Consider the following 17,727-nt stretch of genomic DNA (forward strand, 5'->3'; position numbering starts at 1 on the left):
GGCTCTCAATCTCGTCGACCGATTCACCTAAAGCTAAGTCAATCCGAGTGTTAATCTGCGAAATTGAACGAATTCTTGTTTCACCTTTATAATCAAAATTTACTTCAGTAATATTCATTCAAAATGCAGGTCTAGAATTGGTGGCTAGCTTCACTACCCCCAATTAAATCATACTTATTGTATTCCAAGAATTTACCAACGAGAGTTAACAATAGTATATTTAATTGATTTAAGATAATCTAAAAAGAGTGATACTATATCGAATAATCACGACCAGCTAGTTAACCATCGTTCAGAGTAGATGTTTCCGTTACCAAATAATAATATCCTTTAGAATAGTATAACACACGATTTGTATAAACTCGAACACTTTATAAAGTGTTACTTTCGGCTCTTATATCATTATCACCATTGATTGTTACCAGACATTTCAATCACCAAATCGAAACAGAATATACTTCATCTTTTACCAGTTAAATCATATTGAAACATTTATTTTGAACGACCTTTTTCCCATTTTCATTATCATAAAATTGCCTCGACAATTTGAACAAACCTCACAGACCTGTACAGGACTATAGCAACTCGACCCTACAAATTACCGGTTTATCGAAAGGTAGGTCTTTTCTTAGTTTTAATAATTATTCATTATCGTTACGTGGGAGCTTGATTATTCAATTAATCATCAACTACCACCGCTCAGTACACCCTCACCCCCACGTAACAATACAATTAACCATAACTTTTTCCTATAACTTTTTGCGGTAATGTTAATAATAAAAAAATTATAAACAAAGAACGACGAAAAATTAGGGAATAGAAAACTTTGAGGCAAGATTATTAATTAATTTGAAATCTGACAATAAAAATGCATCGAACATTTTTTATAGAGCATTTTGTTATAAACAATTTGACCTATTCCTTTTTTCGCTTCGTTGTTATTGATTCGATATTTAAAAACAAAAATATGATATCTGAATGAATTCAAACAAATCATTGAATTTAAAAATTCTCAATTAGAAATCATTTCAAATTATTAACATTCAGTCAATTCGAATTAATTGAATAAAAAATTAATAACCTCAACGTTATATAATAAATTCCAATAATCCGTAAGCAATGGATACCTTTTAAAACTAAAAACAGAACGAATAAACTTTCAAGAGACGAAAGTTTTTTTTCTCGATCACGAATAATTGAGAATTTAATAATCATACGACGTTTATATTTTTCTAAATTTCTAAACTTCAGATTATTATTATTTACTTTCAGGAACAAATAAATAAAGAAAGGAATTCGGATGTATTCCGGTCAAATTAAATGAAGAAGAAATAATAGAATTTAATTACCATAACAATCAATAACAACGAAGCGAAAAAAAAATAATAGGTCAAATTGTTTATAACAAAATGCTCTATAAAAAAAGTTGGATGTATTTCTATTGTTTTTTTTTTTTTTTTTATAGCTTTATTGCATTAAACAATTGCAGGGTTGTTTTTAGCAAGGGGGTAACAAAGTGTAAAATTTACAAATAAAAACAGTATTTAAAATTAAATTAGCGTTGTAGAACAATATATAAAATCGTGTCTTGATTAAAATTTCAGATAAATTGTAAATATAAATATAAGTACAAAAATATAAGTAGTCATTCAGTCAAACAATTACATTTAAACATTTTAAACAAGTTAGAGATGCAGAGCCCAGGCTCTAAGATTTAGTGACTTGGTGACGTAGTTGACAATTGCATAGAGAGTTTTTGCGTCAGATGATGAGAATAATGCTGGTATTTGTTCACTGCTGCACAGTGAATTTTGCAGATATTGATTCCTGAAGCCCATGTAGTAAGGGCAGGTGATCAGTAAGTGCTCGACTGTATCCGGCTCTTTTAGATTACATAATTGACATGCAGAGTTCCGAGCAAATTTTGTCATAAGGTTGTCTGTGATTAAAAAGCAGTTATGTTTGTTTGAAAGCGTCAATTGGGCTATCAGTCGCTTGCTGCTGAGCGGAATCTTCATTAGGAGATATCTGACTGGGACCCGAGGTTCTGCATGAGGCAGGGAGAATTCGAGTGACTTGGAGTTTCTTGTTGCGCTTAAGTCGTTGCTATGAAGGATACTTTGATACCGATTCAGAGTGGACTCCATCTCAGATTCCCAGAGGTTGGGATCGATCGAATCAATTAGATCTGACGCGTCACATTCCATTAAAAAAGCTCTTATCTGTGTGGCCCAGTTATGCGGTGAGGCGGTCGTGGTGTTTTTAGCCAGGTTGAGGAGGCGCAGGAGGCAGATTTTGTGCAAGCAGTTGTCATCCGCCCTAAGAGTTTTGATCAACCATCTCCATATACTGGTCATGGCCTTCAGAGCCATAGGATCGAGTCCGAACTCCAAACGTACTGCCCAGTCTGGGGTGTTCCTGGGTAGTTTGAACAGTTTCTTGAAAAAGAAAGTTTGAGCAGCTTCCAGGGAGTTTCTATACCAGAGACCCCAGGCTGGGATAGCGTTTAAAAATACCGTCGAGACCATACTGTCAAATATCTTGTTGTACGCGTTCCAAGAGTCGCACTTTGCTTTAGCCAGTAAGGCCAAGGACGCTCCTGAAGCACTTTTTGCTTTATTAGTAGCAGACTGTAGTGCTGCCAGACCTCTGGTAGAGGTGGACACCTCGACACCTAGGTAGGTATAACTATTGACCAAGTCCAGGCAAGTTTGTTTGTAGGTCCTATACCGAGTAGGGCATTCTCGTATTCTACCAGCTGCTTTGAACACGAGAATTTTTGTTTTTGACTTGTTGACTGTTAGCTGGTTCGGGTCACAGTACTCTTCGAGGGCACGCAGCTTGCGTAGAAGATCCATATGCGAATGGGCGAAGATTACGGTGTCGTCAGCGTACAGCAGCAAAAGAATGTCGACTACTCCATTGATGTCCAAGCCATGAAGACCTTTAGATCGGAAAAACTGCTGAAAATCGTGCAAGTATAGTAGGAACAGGTCTGGACTTAAAGATTCGCCTTGTAGGACGCCTTCAGTAACATCAAAGACTTCCGTGAGACCTTCCTTGGTTCTAACCTGCATGGTCGCTTGGTCATATAGAGATTTCATTGTGTTGATAAACTTGCTACTGACCTTTAGATCAAGTAGTTTCTGCCACAGACGCCCATGGGGTACCGAGTCGAATGCCCTTTGAAAGTCAACAAAAATACCGTATATTTCTCTGCCATCGTTGTGTCGAAACTGTAATTGAATGGCACTGAAGAGTGTGAAAATGGCATCCGTGCAGCTGCGCCCTTTTCTGAAGCCCATTTGAGAGTCCGGCAGGACCTTTTCCTTATCCATCCATCGAACTAATCGTTTCTTTAAAATGTTGGTGAATATATTGGTAATTATATTAATAAGAGCGATGCCTCGGTAATTGCTTGGGTCAGACTTGGCACCTTTTTTATGCAGCATTGACAACCATATCTTTGCCCAATTTTTTGGTACACGCTCTTCATTGAGCACTCTGTTGAATAGAACTATTAGCAAGTTTGTATGCTGTGCCGTTAGAGTTTGGAATAGTTCATTGGTTAGTAAGTCGGGGCCGGCAGCTTTGCCGGGTTTCAGAGATTTAAGAACCGAGTTGAGCTCCGGAAACCAAATTTCAGCATCAAGGATGTCGTTTGTGATGCTTGCAGAAATAGAAGGCGTGACAACTCTTGGCTTGGAGATCGCAGCATAAAACTTGCTCCAGCTGTCAATTGAGACGTCAGTGGAAGAGCTGTGCTTGAAGCTGAATTTTCTAACTGCGGCCCAGAAGTCTGTTGGAGCCGTGACGTTGGCAAAAGCCGATTTTATACTGTCAATGTGAGCTTTTTTCTTAGCTTTGCATATTTCCCGGTACTTATTTTTACAAAGAGTGGCATCCTGTTTGAGTATATTATTGCTTCGATCGTTTTTAAGTTTTTTTAATGCTTTTCTTAGCTCGCTTTTTGCTACCTTACAGCTTGAGTCAAACCACGGGTTGCGAGTAGTCCAGCTATTTCCGGCGAAACCTAGAGTTTTCACCAGGTTAGCTTTTTCAGCAGCAATGTACATGTGGCAATGCAGGAGCGACTGTAAGTTGTCAGTTGCTAGGGTTTCCGTGTCAGCTGGAATCAAGAGATTAGACAGTTGTTCAAGGTAAGGATCGGCAGCGTTATTCGTCCATTTAATCTTGGAAAATTGTGGTTTTTTCGGGTTATCATTTTTAACTGGCGAAGTATAGGTTTCCAGCGAGATACTGAGACATACTGGATAATGGTCGGACATGGACGGCTCCATTTGAACTACCAGATCGTTTACAAGGCGCAGAGACGGTATGTCAATCCAAATTAAGTCAATGATTGATGAGCCAAGGTTTTCGTACGTCGGTTGAGCTGGAGAATCACTGACTGTCCTCCCATTCAAAAGTACAAAGTCGTTGTCAACCATGAATTCCGTGGTCATCCGACCCCTTTCACAGGTAAAATTATCAGTAGTGCGAAAAATGTCGTATAATTGGCTTCCGGTGAAGAGATCCACTGGCCATGGATTCAGGGTGCCGACTTTAGCGTTCATGTCACCGCCTATAATAAACAAGTCGTATGTGCGCTGAGTTTTGATGTCGTCGATGATGCTCTGAAAAATATCGAGTAAGTAACGGAGGTCGAGACATTTGCGGAAGTATACTGACCCAATAACAGCTACGGATGATCCAAGTTGAATTTCAGTGAAGATCCACCACGGGGAAGCTTCGATTAACGAGGAATTATATTGTTTATTAACTGCCGTTATTAGACCGCCGCTTGCTCTACCTACTGCATGTTCTCTCAACGCCTCGGACCAAAAGATGTTGTATTTGTTCAGATAAACAGGTGTGTACGTATGGGTTATCCAAGTTTCACAAGCTGCGATGATGTCGGAACCTCCAATTATTGAGCTTGGCTCAAGGTTCGAGAAGCCATGAAGGTTCCAAAATGTGATTTTGACTGTAGATGTTCCCACGGGTGTGCTAATTACTTTTTTGACTTTGATTCTGTCCACTCCATGCTGCCCGAATGCAAGCTGGAGTTCCTTGATTGAGGCATCATCTTGTTTGTTTCCGGGTTCCAGGAGTAGACAAGATCGTCCACCAGAATTTTATTCCCTTTTCTTACGGGTTTTTTACTTTCGCTTCTTAGTTGTTTAGCGAGCCTTCTGACATTCCAGTCTATTTCGCGCTCCCTGGCTGTTCTGTCTGGCTCAATAAAAATGTTAGTACCGGTCAATTTCATTTTTTTGTTCTTGAGTATTAGATTTTTTATATTTATATCAAATAGGTCGACTATAAGCCTCTTGGTGAATTCCGTTATTTCAATTCTAAGGATATTGACCCCAAAATTGGAATTCAAGAACGTTTTGACCTCCTCCGTGTGATTGTTTGTGGATAGAGTGAGGCCTACTATCGAGATTTTAGTCTTCTTATTTTCCTTTTCAAGAAAATCAATTCTATTACTGAGTTGCGAGATTCTGTCACGTTCCTCTTTTGAGAGTGGAGAAACTTTTAAGTTGTTAAGTTCATCTTTCTTCACTGTGCTGTTTTCCAGAGCTTTAACTCGTTTAGTTAGATCGATCTTGGTTCCCTGTAAGTCGGTTTTTAATTCTGCTAGGTTTCGCTGTATATTCTCAAAGGCTGTTGCGTCGTCTTCGAACTTTTTGTTCAGTTTATCGGTGAGCACCTTGAGCTCAGTTTCCTGGTCAGACCTGAGGCCTCTCAATTCCTCCAGTATTTTATCCATCGCTGAATCACTGTTATCAATTGGGTCCAGGTAGTCTTCTAACTCCACATAATCTGTCTTCTTAAAAGTCTTCAAAGGCTGTTTCGGCTCTTCTGTGGGAGATTGACCGGAACTGTGTCTTTTCCTCTTGGTTTCGATAAAGTTGGTTATTGGAGTGCAGGTGTTGGCAGCTTCTGCAAGGAGTTGCTGGGTGGATGGTCGCCCTTTTCTTGACGGGGCCGCAGGTGTGACACCGGCTATAGAGTTGTTGTGATTCAAAACGAGGCGGGGTTTGGCTAACAGTGGCGCCACAGGTGCGGGGTCAGAATTTGACCGTGAGATGTCGCCTGTATTCATTTACGGAGTCAGGAAACGTAAACAATCATAAACACGCCAGCTGAGCACACACCGTGTTATCAGGAAAAACAGAATTTTATATGCTAAACTCGAAAGGATTTAAAGATTTGTATCTGCAGACTTTAATCACATGTTTCTACACAGAATATGCACGTTTTTATAATTTTTTACACAGAATTTATTAACTAGCAAGATTAAATATAATAGAGCGACACAAGACACGTCTGTTCACTATAGATGCTCAGTGGCGCCCCCCTGTATTTCTATTGTCAGATTTCAATTTAATTAATTATCTTTCCTCAAAGTTTTCTATTCCCTAATTTTTCATCGTTTTTTGTTGATAATTTTTTTATTATTAACATGAGCGCAAAAAGTTTTAAGAAAAAGTTATGGACAATTGTAGCAACTACAAAAAAGCTCTGAACAAAGATTTTGTCAGCCTCACGGTTACGGAGGTAAATAACGAAAACCCAGTCTTTCAAAGCGAATGAGATTAGAGAATAATAATAATAAATAATTGCTCGATCAAATGAACTTACCTAAGTGAAGTTCGATCGAGATTATGATGAGAGTCTCGTTCGAAATGATTACAAGGTAGTACCGCTACTTCTCGCACGATGTCGCCACAATCTTCAGAATATAAAATTCGCAACCCATTATCCCTTCTTCCTCACGCTCTCCCGCTCATGCTTCATTATGTTTAAAGTATAGCATTTATATATACAATAAAAAATGTCAGGGCGGGGTGAAAACAAATTTTCACTGCCGGAAAATTAGCACACTGGGAGGGTTGTAATCATTTCGAACGAGACTCTTATCATAATCTCGATCGAACTTCACTCAGGTAAGTTAATTTGATCGAGCAATTATACCGAGAGTCTCGTTCTCCAGATTACAAGGTACATGTTTAGAGAATCTTAGGTTTTTTTTTTTTTTTTTTTATTTTATATATAAAGCCTCTGGAGGACCTTCAACTCTTAGAATTTTCACATATTTATAACATATTATTTTCACATATTATCAACTATTTTTAATGGTAACATAAATATTAGAGTGTCCCAAAAAAACCGACTATTTTTTTTTTTTTCAAAGAACATTGAAAAATCGTCAGAGTATCTCTAGAAAATGACCCTGCGAAAATATAAGCTCTTAATATTATTATTTAGAGGTGGCGATTTGTAATTTTCTATTTCCCATTTAAATAACATGGGAAAATTTTTTTTTGAACTTTGGAATTTTGTGATGGGATAACGAGCTACTTCACAAGTATGACAAAATCAGGTCTTATAGGAAATTTGATGCTCTACAAAAAAGGTCTGATTGACATTTTGCGTAAATCCAGCCGTTTCAAAAATATTGAGCCTCAAACTTCGGACTGTTTGAAATTATGCTTTTTTTTTCGTAAATACAACAAAAATTAATTTATATGTATTATATGTAATTAATATTTTTATTAATAATTTCGGATCTGCATTCCGTCAAATATATGCATATATTTATTGTTCAGTTGATAATTCTGGGTTTATAATACATATAAATTAATTTTTGTTGTATTAACGAAAAAAAAAGCATAATTTTAAACAGTCCGAAGTTTAAGGCTCGATATTTTTGAAACGGCTGGATTTACGCAAAATGTCAATTAGACCTTTTTTGTAGAGCATCAAATTTCCTATAAGACCTGATTTTGTCATACTTGTGAAGTAGCTCGTTATCCCATCACAAAATTCCAAAGTTCAAAAAAAAAATTTCCCATGTTATTTAAATGGGAAATAGAAAATTACAAATCGCCACCTCTAAATATTAATATTAAGAGCGTATATTTTCGCAGGGTCATTTTCTAAAGATACTCTGACGATTTTTCAATGTTCTTTGAAAAAAAAAAAATAGTCGGTTTTTTTGGGACACTCTAATAAATATGGAAGAATATACTATGTGCTTATTGTGATGTATTCAACTAATACGATTAATGAGTGGAACACTTAGGTTAAATGATAAAGATATAATGGTTTATTATATTAATAGAAGTATTACACATGCGTGGTTTGTACAAAGGAATACTCGATAGATTTGCCTAAGCCGTGGCGTACGGTAACTCAACTAGCACCAGAGTGAGTCTCTTCTATATCGGAGCACGGCGTGTTCCGACACACACATACGCACACACACACACGCACACGCATTCGCTCCGCGTGCCGCTCTCATACATACTACGATACACTACACTTATTATTGTAAGAAGGAAGCAAAACCGTTTTTAAGACTAGCAATAGGTCTGATGTAATATTTGGCAAACACCTGGGATTCTTTAGACCATCCCGCGGCCGACTTAATTATATTAATATCGATACCCTTCTTTAAGGCTGCAGAAGTGGATGCGTGTTTAGTACTATGCGCGGAATATTCCTCGCCAATCCCACTCCAAGCTAGCATACTCCTGATCCACCTGCTAATAGTTTGCGACGAAGCCGCTCTGTACGGTTTTTTACTTGTAATTAGTAACGTATTGCAATTGCCTCTTAGGGGCTTAGTCCTTTCGATATACCGCTCTAGTACACTTGCTATACATAGTTTAGGCTGCTGCTCAAAGCGGGGCAACAACAGAAGAGGTTGACTAGACCCAGGTTTTGAAGTCTTCAAAATATCCGTAACCTTGACTTCGAATCCGTCACGAGTTTCTTTAATATTGCTAAGTTTAATAAAAGCCAGAGTCTGTACCCTTTGCGCAGTTACCAAGGCTAACAGCGTGACTAGCCTAACAGTAAGATCTTGTAGACCCAATTTTTCTAAAGGAAACATTTCTGAAATCTTGTTTAATACTGGGGTTATATCCCAAGTTCTATCGTACTTGGGTTTACAAGGTCTTGTTTTGAAAACACCCTTGAAAAATCTGCCAATTGTTGGGCTTTTTCCTATATTCTCGTTAGATATTAGTGAAATCGCTGCTCTGCAGGAATTAAGGGTACCATATGAAGCACCTGCTTCATAGCGTTCCGTCAAAAATTCCAATACTTGGTTTTCATGTCCCGTAAATGGATCAATTTTGAATTTTCCACAAAATTGTATCCAAGCCTTTAATGGACCACTATATTGCTTAATAGTGTTATCTGCCAGAGAAGCGATGAGGAGATCTATCGTTGCATCTGCAACGTTTTTTTGTTTGTAGGCCTCGCCGATAACTTTCCTACAACTAAAGCCAGCGTTCTGGCTAGAGGATGCAACTGGGACCTACAAGGAGATGACAGCAAATTAGCCGATGGCTTCAAAATAATCGGTTCATTGACCAAAATGGACCTAAACAGAGGGTACCACGGCTGCGTCGGCCAATATGGGACGACAACTATACCCTCCGCCTCATCTTGAATTAATTTTCTTAATACCCTCAGAATGAGAGCAAATGGAGGGAATGCATAAAAACGCCATTGGGACCAATTTAAAGTAAACGCGTCGATAGCCTGTGCCTCTCGATCCCTCTGCCAAGCACAAAATTTGATGCATTTTGTATTACTTCTAGAAGCAAACAGGTCAATTTCTGGTACTCCAAAAGACCTTTCAATCATACTAAAAGCGTAATCTGCCAGCTCCCATTCAGTATCAATATTTTTAATCCTTGAACTTCTGTCCGCCTCTACATTCTCCATAGACGGAATATACGTTGCAAAAAGTCATATATTTCTCTTTTCACACCAACGCCAGATATCTTTAGAAACCTTATTTAAGCCTGGGTATTGCACTCCCCCCATTCTGTTAACGTAAGAAATTGCCGTAGTATTATCGATCCGGAGTAGGAGTTCACAATTGCTCAAATCCCTAGCAAAGCACTTTAAGGCCATAAAAGTCGCTATGAGTTCTAAACAGTTGATATGTAAGTTTATCTCAGAGCTTTTCCAAAATCCGTGGGCTGTATTCCCATCGCAAAACGCACCCCATCCAATAGTAGATGCGTCTGAAAAAATTTCTTTTTGAAATTTGAACTTTCTAACTGGATTAACCGCAAGTGTTATATTAACCTTCCACCAAGCAAAATCCTCTTGCAGCCATTCGGGAAGAAGCATTTGAGCCTCGTAATTTCCTTCATTTACTACTAGAGATAAGTATTTGGCTCGCTCAAAATTTTTTGAGTAAAGCCAGCCATATTTGATAGCCGGACAACAAGACGTTATAATGCCGATGAAGTGAGCGAAATCACGGATTTTGCACACTTTCTTTGAACTAAAAAGCACGATAAGTTTTCGGGTTCTATCTCGTTTCTCCTGAGGTAGTTCTAGTGTTAGATTTTCTGAGTTCAAGATAAATCCTAGGAATTTACACTGGGTGCTGGGTGTGAGATTACTCTTTCTGTTATTAACGATAAATCCCAAAGACTCAAATATATCTACTGTGCTCTTCACATTGTCCAAACAGGATTTATAATTATCCCCGATGCATAGGATGTCATCTAAGTAGGCAACTGATAAGAACCCCCTGCTACGCAGCCAATTAAGCACAGGCTTAAGGACCTTAGTAAAGACTCTAGGTGCTGAGGAAAGTCCAAACGGCAGGCAAGTGAATTCATATAATTGCCCTTCGAACGAAAATCTCAAGAATTTTCTACATTTCTTACTAACAGGAATTAAAAAGTATGCATCCTGCAGGTCTAAATTGGCCATAAAAGCTCCCAAAGATATCAAGCGCGTGGCCGAACGTATATCGTCCATCTTAAAATGTTCGGTGTCAATATAGGTATTCAACTTTTTCAAGTTTAATATGAATCTGTCAGAATCGTTTGGTTTCGGGGCTAAAAAACAAGTAGAAATAAATTGGCCTGGAGTGTAAGAGCACCTTTCAACCGCTCCTAGCGTTAGAAGATGGTTGATCTGTTCCTTATGCTTAAGAAATTCTTCAGGATTAAACGAGGGTTCTGAAGGAATATATGCTTGATTAGGGGGTTTACTGAACTTTAGCTCGTACCCCCGTACACAAGCCAAAACAAATTTGTCTGACGTAATATTCTTCCAGATTTTAAAGAAGTTAGATAGCCGCCCAGCGATCTTTCTTACCGCTATGGTTTCTGTTGAAGACTGGGTTGACTGTTCTTGGACCGAGCCTGTGTCTGGCCCCGAGGCTGATTCTGGAACGACCTGCCTGTCGGATATTTCCCGGCTTTCGGTGGAAAGCATTTGTTGCTTGTCTGCTGGTTGTTCGACTGATAGTTGCCCGCCTGAGAGCTGCCCTGGAATCTCGCAGACGGGCTCTTCCAGTTTACCGACGTTGATTGACGCAGCGGAGGCTTTTTTGTTGATGGTTGGGGTTTCAAATCCAATCCCACCTTCTCAATAGCCTTAGCAGACTTTAATTTGTCTACCAAGTTTTCACCAAATAGAAATTCATCAATACCTGAATTTTCCAGCACTGCCTTAGCCTTTTTTTCCAGGAAAGGCAAGATATAAGCCCTTCGGGCTACAGCTTCTTGATGATGTCCCTCCGAGAGCAGCTTTCCTGCGTCCAGAAGCAATTCCAGTATTTGCATTCTGTCTAAGCCCTCGTTTTCTTTCTCATTGAGAATGAGCGTAGCCGCAGTTCCTATGGCGGACAAGGCTGAGCCAAAAGTATTCTGAGAATCAGCGAAGTGCTTATCTCTCCTTTTGGATGTCTCGTTCAACGAGGCTGAGACCTCTGGGTTCAGACGCTGAGCTTCCAAGGGACAATTCCCAGTTCTGGTATGCTTATCCAAGAGTTCCTTTTTGTTCTCCTTGCTTATATCTCCACGGATCCAGTTTTTCCACCTTGAAGCTAAATCTGGATGAAATTGAACTTCATTTGCTGCAGCCGAAGACGCATCATCTCCTGGGAGTTTTAGCGTTTCTTCATCCAGTTTCTGGATTTCTGGTGAAGCCATATTCGCTTCTAGCAGACCGAATGTCACATTAGAAGAGAAATCCTCTAAATTTTCCTTTTGTGACGAAGTGTCTTCGTCTCTGACAGAGGGTTCTGCAAGAACGAGAATGCATCTAGGTTATGTTTGGTCCGTTCGAACTTTTACATGACTCTAGACCAAAATGCACGGATACTGAGTCACAGACTTGTGAGAGTACCGCCAAGGGGGATGGAGATGCCCTGAAACTGCGTGTTCGCCTCTCACCTGTAACCGGGGCCTGATTCTGCCTCTGTAAAACCGATTTTCGATCTGTTTCGCTGGATTCCGCCGCCGTCAACGGACGTTCGCGTCGGCGCTCGATTTTTTCCTCCAGCTTCTTCAGTCTTCGCCAAAGTCTGTCGCAATCCTCCTCCCGGGATTCTCGCGACCTTTTCCTTGACTTGGGCATGTTTTTCTTTCGTCGTTAGTTTATTTTTTCCTATATTTCTTGAAGAAAACCTTTTCGAAGAAGTGACGCCACCACGCACAAAGAACGTAATGAAGCATGAGCGGGAGAGCGGGAGGAAGAAGGGAGAATGGGTTGCGAATTTTATATTCTGAAGATTGTGACGACATCGTGCGAGAAGTAGCGGTACTACCTTGTAATCTGCAGAACGAGACTTTCGGTATAATTATAAAATAATCATTGAAAAACTTGACAATACAACAAATAACAAACTACTGCTCGAAATAAAATTTTTACCAACTTTTTTAATACCGACGTAACATACTCAACTTCCACTACCCCCCTTGAAAGAAAAAACCAATAAGTCAAATTATGCATAACAAAATGCTCTATAAAAAAGGTTTGATGTATTTTTGTTGTCAGATTTCAATTTAATTAATAATCTTGCCTCAAAGTTTTCTATTCCCTAATTTTTCATCGTTCATTGTTTATAATTTTTTGATCATTAACATTAACGCAAAAAGTTATACAAAAAAGTTATGGATAATTGTATCAACTACAAAAAAGCTCTTCACAAAATTTTTGTCAGCCTCATGGTTACGGAGGTAAATTGAAGAAACTAATCACACCCTTAATTTCAAGATGGCGGCCGTTCGGCAACCCTTTCGGACCCGGAAACTGAGTTTCACACTCATGGCCGACCCCCCAGGGAATTAAAAAAAAAAAAAATAGCGTTCTACCTAAAATTCTCAGCGAAATCACGCTTTGACTGGACTAGTTGTAGCTCGAAAAATATAAAAAACAAAAGACCTGAAATATCTTACGCTATTCGCTAAGATGTCCCCTCTCGTAGTTTCGGATGCGTGACTCTGATCCTGGCGCTCTTTTACAAAGACTTCGCAACTCAATTTCGGAAATTCCTAAATTTTGGTTCCGCCCAGGGTTCAAGGAGCCTCTTGTAACGGGCATCCAAAATGTCACGTTACAGCGCTTAAACGAACTAAATCCTTAAAATCAACGATAAAAAATAACAAAAACAAAATATTATTGCAAGAATTTATAGCTTCCGCTCCTAATCGTTTTTCATGGTACAAATTTTTTACTTTACTCTATGCTGAAACTTTTATTTTCGGCGGAAATAACCGAACACCTTGCCAGGCGCCGTTAAGGAGCGAGAAATGCGCGCACGATAGTCAATCAGATGCTACAGTTATTTTTGATTATGAACGTTGTACGTTACTCTATTGTTATGGATTAAGGGGAGAATATTTTTTATTCATTATTGTTGATTATTTTTTAGCAGTCTTAACATTGACAATGTTAATTGATTATCTTTTATCAATTATTATAATGCAATTTTTTTTTTTTTTTTTTTAATTCCATGCATGAAAACACGGTGACAGAAACGGCTAAATATCTTGATAATTATTCTGAATATTTAGGTATGAAAATTACCGTTATAACTGTTCATGAAAAAAAAACTATCAATACTTTATAAGAATGAAAATTTATACAAATTCATTAAATTGTACAAAATTTTAAAATTTATAAATTTGTTACGTTCCCCAGACTTCATATTCCTTTCCTACACTCTTAGTTACCATACGCTCTGTAGTCTGCCCTCATCGTTAGCAAGTCAGCAGATTCTTTTGTAACTGGCGGCTAGCTTGCCTTCTACATCCCGCTAAACTAGGCAGATCCATTCTAGCGCTCAAGCACGATACCTATCCCTCTGAACCAAGACCATACCCTTTTCCCTCGACCGACTCCGTTGCATTGACTACTAATGAACAATCATATACCTTAAATCATTTACATTCCCTTAATACCGATCCCTTTCTATTCCATTCACTTCCTACATTGGGAGTAGTAGCACGTGAGTGCATAGTCGACGTGAACGGACCCTATAATAGCCAAATAACACCTTAGCTGGGCGTGGAGTAAGCTCCGATTACCGCTCATCGGAGCCATTAGGCAACAATGCCCCTACCACGACAGGCCCAGGATTTGTTGAAGAATTTGTTTTGCGATGGCGTTTAGGTTGGCGATGTACTGGGATCGGTGCCGAGGTAACGAGGGGGGGTTTGAGGAGCAACGGGGTTTCTTTATCGCTGAACTCATCGTCGGAGAGATCAGAGGAATCAGAGGAATCAGAGGAGTATATTATCTTACAGGGTTGTAAGATTTTAGGGTGTTTCAGCGGAGCTGGGTTGGTGGACTCGTCTGTGGTCTGCCGAGGGCGTCTAGGGTACTGATGAATCTTTTAAGTGCGTTTTTTTGATCTATCGCTAGAGGCTTCAGTCGTTGGACGGGGGCGTTTTGTATCTATATGAAGAATTTGAGCGGTGTCGGGCGGTACGTTCCTGGACAGAGCATCAGCGTTGGTATTAGATTTACCGGAGTTGTATTTCGTATCGAAATCGTACTCTGCCAGTTCTAAGCTCCATCGTAATAAACAAGAATTAGGCTTCTTGACGCTTTCTACCCATTTAAGTGGCTCGTGGTCTGTTATTAAAGTGAACTTCTGACCATAGATGTAGGGGCGGAAGTGATTCATACTCCAGTACGCGGCTACGAATTCTTTATCAGGTACCGAGTAGTTTAATTCAGCGGGCTTGAGGGCTCAGGATGCGTATGCTACCGGTAGGTCGGCACCGTCTTTATCTTGACTGAGAACTGCAGCTATCGCGAATTTTGAAGCATCTGTCGTGAGCGCAAATGGTTTGTTGAAATCCGGGTGTTGTAGAATTGGATCTTTGCATAAACAATCGCGTAAGGTTTCGAAGGCAGACTGGTGTTCGGACGTCCAGATGAAAGGGGTATCCTTCTTCGTTAAATTGTTAAGGCATACAGCAATTTTTCCAAAATTTGAAACAAATCTTCGATAGTAACCTGAAAGGCCAAGGAACTGTCTAACATTTTTGGGACTTTTGGGGACAGGATACTCTATTGCAGCTATTAATTTACCAGGGTCAGGTTTTACTCCTGAATCAGCTATGAGGTGTCCGAGGTGAACGACTTCCTTGCGCAAGAATTCGCACTTGTCTGGCTGTAGAGTTAAACCAGCAGCGGTTAGTCGCTTCATTAATTTCCGGAATTTAATTTCATGTTCTTGCAAGTTTCAAGCGTAAATAACTATGTCGTCTGAATATACGAACATCTCGTTGCCTTGTAGGCCTAGGAGGACTTGGTCCATGAGCCTTTGAAACGTGGCGGGGGCGTTCTTTAGTCCGAAGGGCACACGAGAGAATTCATAATGGCCTCTGGGTGTCAAAAATGCAGTTTTCGTGCTGTGATCCGGATACATGGGAATTTCGTGGTACCCGGAAGCAAGGTCGGATGTGGAAAAGTATTTAGCTGAGCCAAGCTGGTCAAGGATTTCCGTGATATCGGGCATGGGGTATGCGTCGCCGACGGTTTTTTCGTTAAGTTTTCTGTAGTCGATTACCATACGCCATCGTTCATTGCCGTCACTATCCGGTTTTTTTGGAACAATCCACACCGGGGAATTATACGGAGATGAGGAACGTTTAATAAGATTTTGCTTGAGTAGTTTATGAACTTGGGATTCGATTTCGTCTTTGCGAATCTTGGGAAAACGGTATTGTTTGGTATGAATAGGCGTATTGTCAGTCGCGGCGTCGTGGGGATAGTGTGATGAGATAAATTGGTGTGGCCTAATTCATCAACTGGGAGATAAAATAGATGGTTAAATTCTGCTACGAGGTTAAATATAGATTGTTTTTCGGTGTCATTCGAATGATCAAGATGAAAGCTGCTCTTGAGGACGTCCAATCTTTCTGACCTACTGTCAATCAAGAGCACTGTTGCGGCACCGGGACAGGGTGTACTGTCGTCAGCGATAGAAGGATCGGATTGCAGTTGCGCGAGGTCTGTAGACTGGATGGGGCAGGAGGGGGGATTATTAGTCGGTCGCGATGTACGCTTGGCGGCAGAAAGAATTAATGAATTGCTGAGGAGAGGGCCTGGGTGCGAAACGAGGGTTTTGGCGCGGGCATCGCTGTGGTGGTTACTCGATGCAGTGGGCGTAGCGTTGGGCATGACTGTACTCGGTGGCTCTTCGAAGTCGTCTAGGGTTACTGTTGGGAGTCTTATCTCTACGGCAGATTCGTTACAACTGAACGCGTACGAGTAAGCGATGCCGTTCTGGTTTTCAACTAACGCTTCACCACACAGAACATTGTTGCCTAAATCGATGCGTTTAAGCTAACCTACTTTAATATCTGGGTTCGCAACTATTGGTGAGATGCCTTTCACGGTACGGACCTGTATTGTACTTATGCGCGTTTTTTCGGGCGCGGACGAGGGTTCATCAAATTTATCAAAGTGGATTGGCGATGAGGATGCAAGCATCACCAAGTTTTAGTTGAAAGAAATAGTTGCTTTCTGTTTTCGTAAGAAGAGCTGGCCTAAGATACCGTCGTGCGGAATCGGAAACGAGTCAGGGACCTAGTGGAAGGTATGGGATTTATTAATCAAATGTATTCAAGTTTTTGCGATAGTTTGCGACTTTTTGTCTGTCATACCAGTCAGCGTGAAACGATCGTCGGTTGTTTGTCGTACGAGGGGCCTAACGGAACTTTCTTTGACCAAGTTGACGTCTGCACCGGTGTCAATAATAAATGTAGATATTTTTATTAGCTCGCGGATGTCGATCGAAATTAGTGGAGGGTCAGCTGAAGCTTTTAGGAGAATATGACTTGAAGATCGGAACGCCAGTTGTTTGCATTGCTCGCGGGCGATGTTCCCGTTTAAATGTTTATTTGGACCTGCATTGCCTTGATTATTACGCGGAGAGGATCTACATCGGTCTACTGTGTGGCCTCTGCGATTATAATTGTCGCAGTGTAGTTCTTGGTTCATGTTGCATTCATTGTGGAAGTGGCCCATTCTGCGACATTTGGTACAATATCTTTGACTTTGCAGACGGTGACATTCCGTGATGGAGTGACCCTGGTGGTTACAAAATTGACAACTGCTGGGCAGAGCATCAACGTGGCTAGCATAACAGGTGTTCGGATTGTAGTGTATACATGAAAGTTCTAATCCAAAGATGGCGGCGCTCCTCTCTAGCTCCCCCCCCCCCAAATCCGCCGCGTCAACCCCCCCCCCCCCTGCCCCCCAAAACCGCGGCGTTAACCCCTTCCCCTAAATCCGCGGTGCTACACCCCCCTCCAACCCTGCCCCCCTCGCCACCTAAATCCGCGGCATTACCCCCCCCCCCTCCACCCCCCTGAATCTGCGGCATGACCTCCCCCCCAAATCCGCAGCGCTACACCCCCCCCCCCCTTAAAT

The sequence above is a fragment of the Neodiprion fabricii genome, chromosome 1 (assembly GCF_021155785.1).
Source record: "Neodiprion fabricii isolate iyNeoFabr1 chromosome 1, iyNeoFabr1.1, whole genome shotgun sequence".
Classification (NCBI taxonomy): Eukaryota; Metazoa; Arthropoda; class Insecta; order Hymenoptera; family Diprionidae; genus Neodiprion; species Neodiprion fabricii.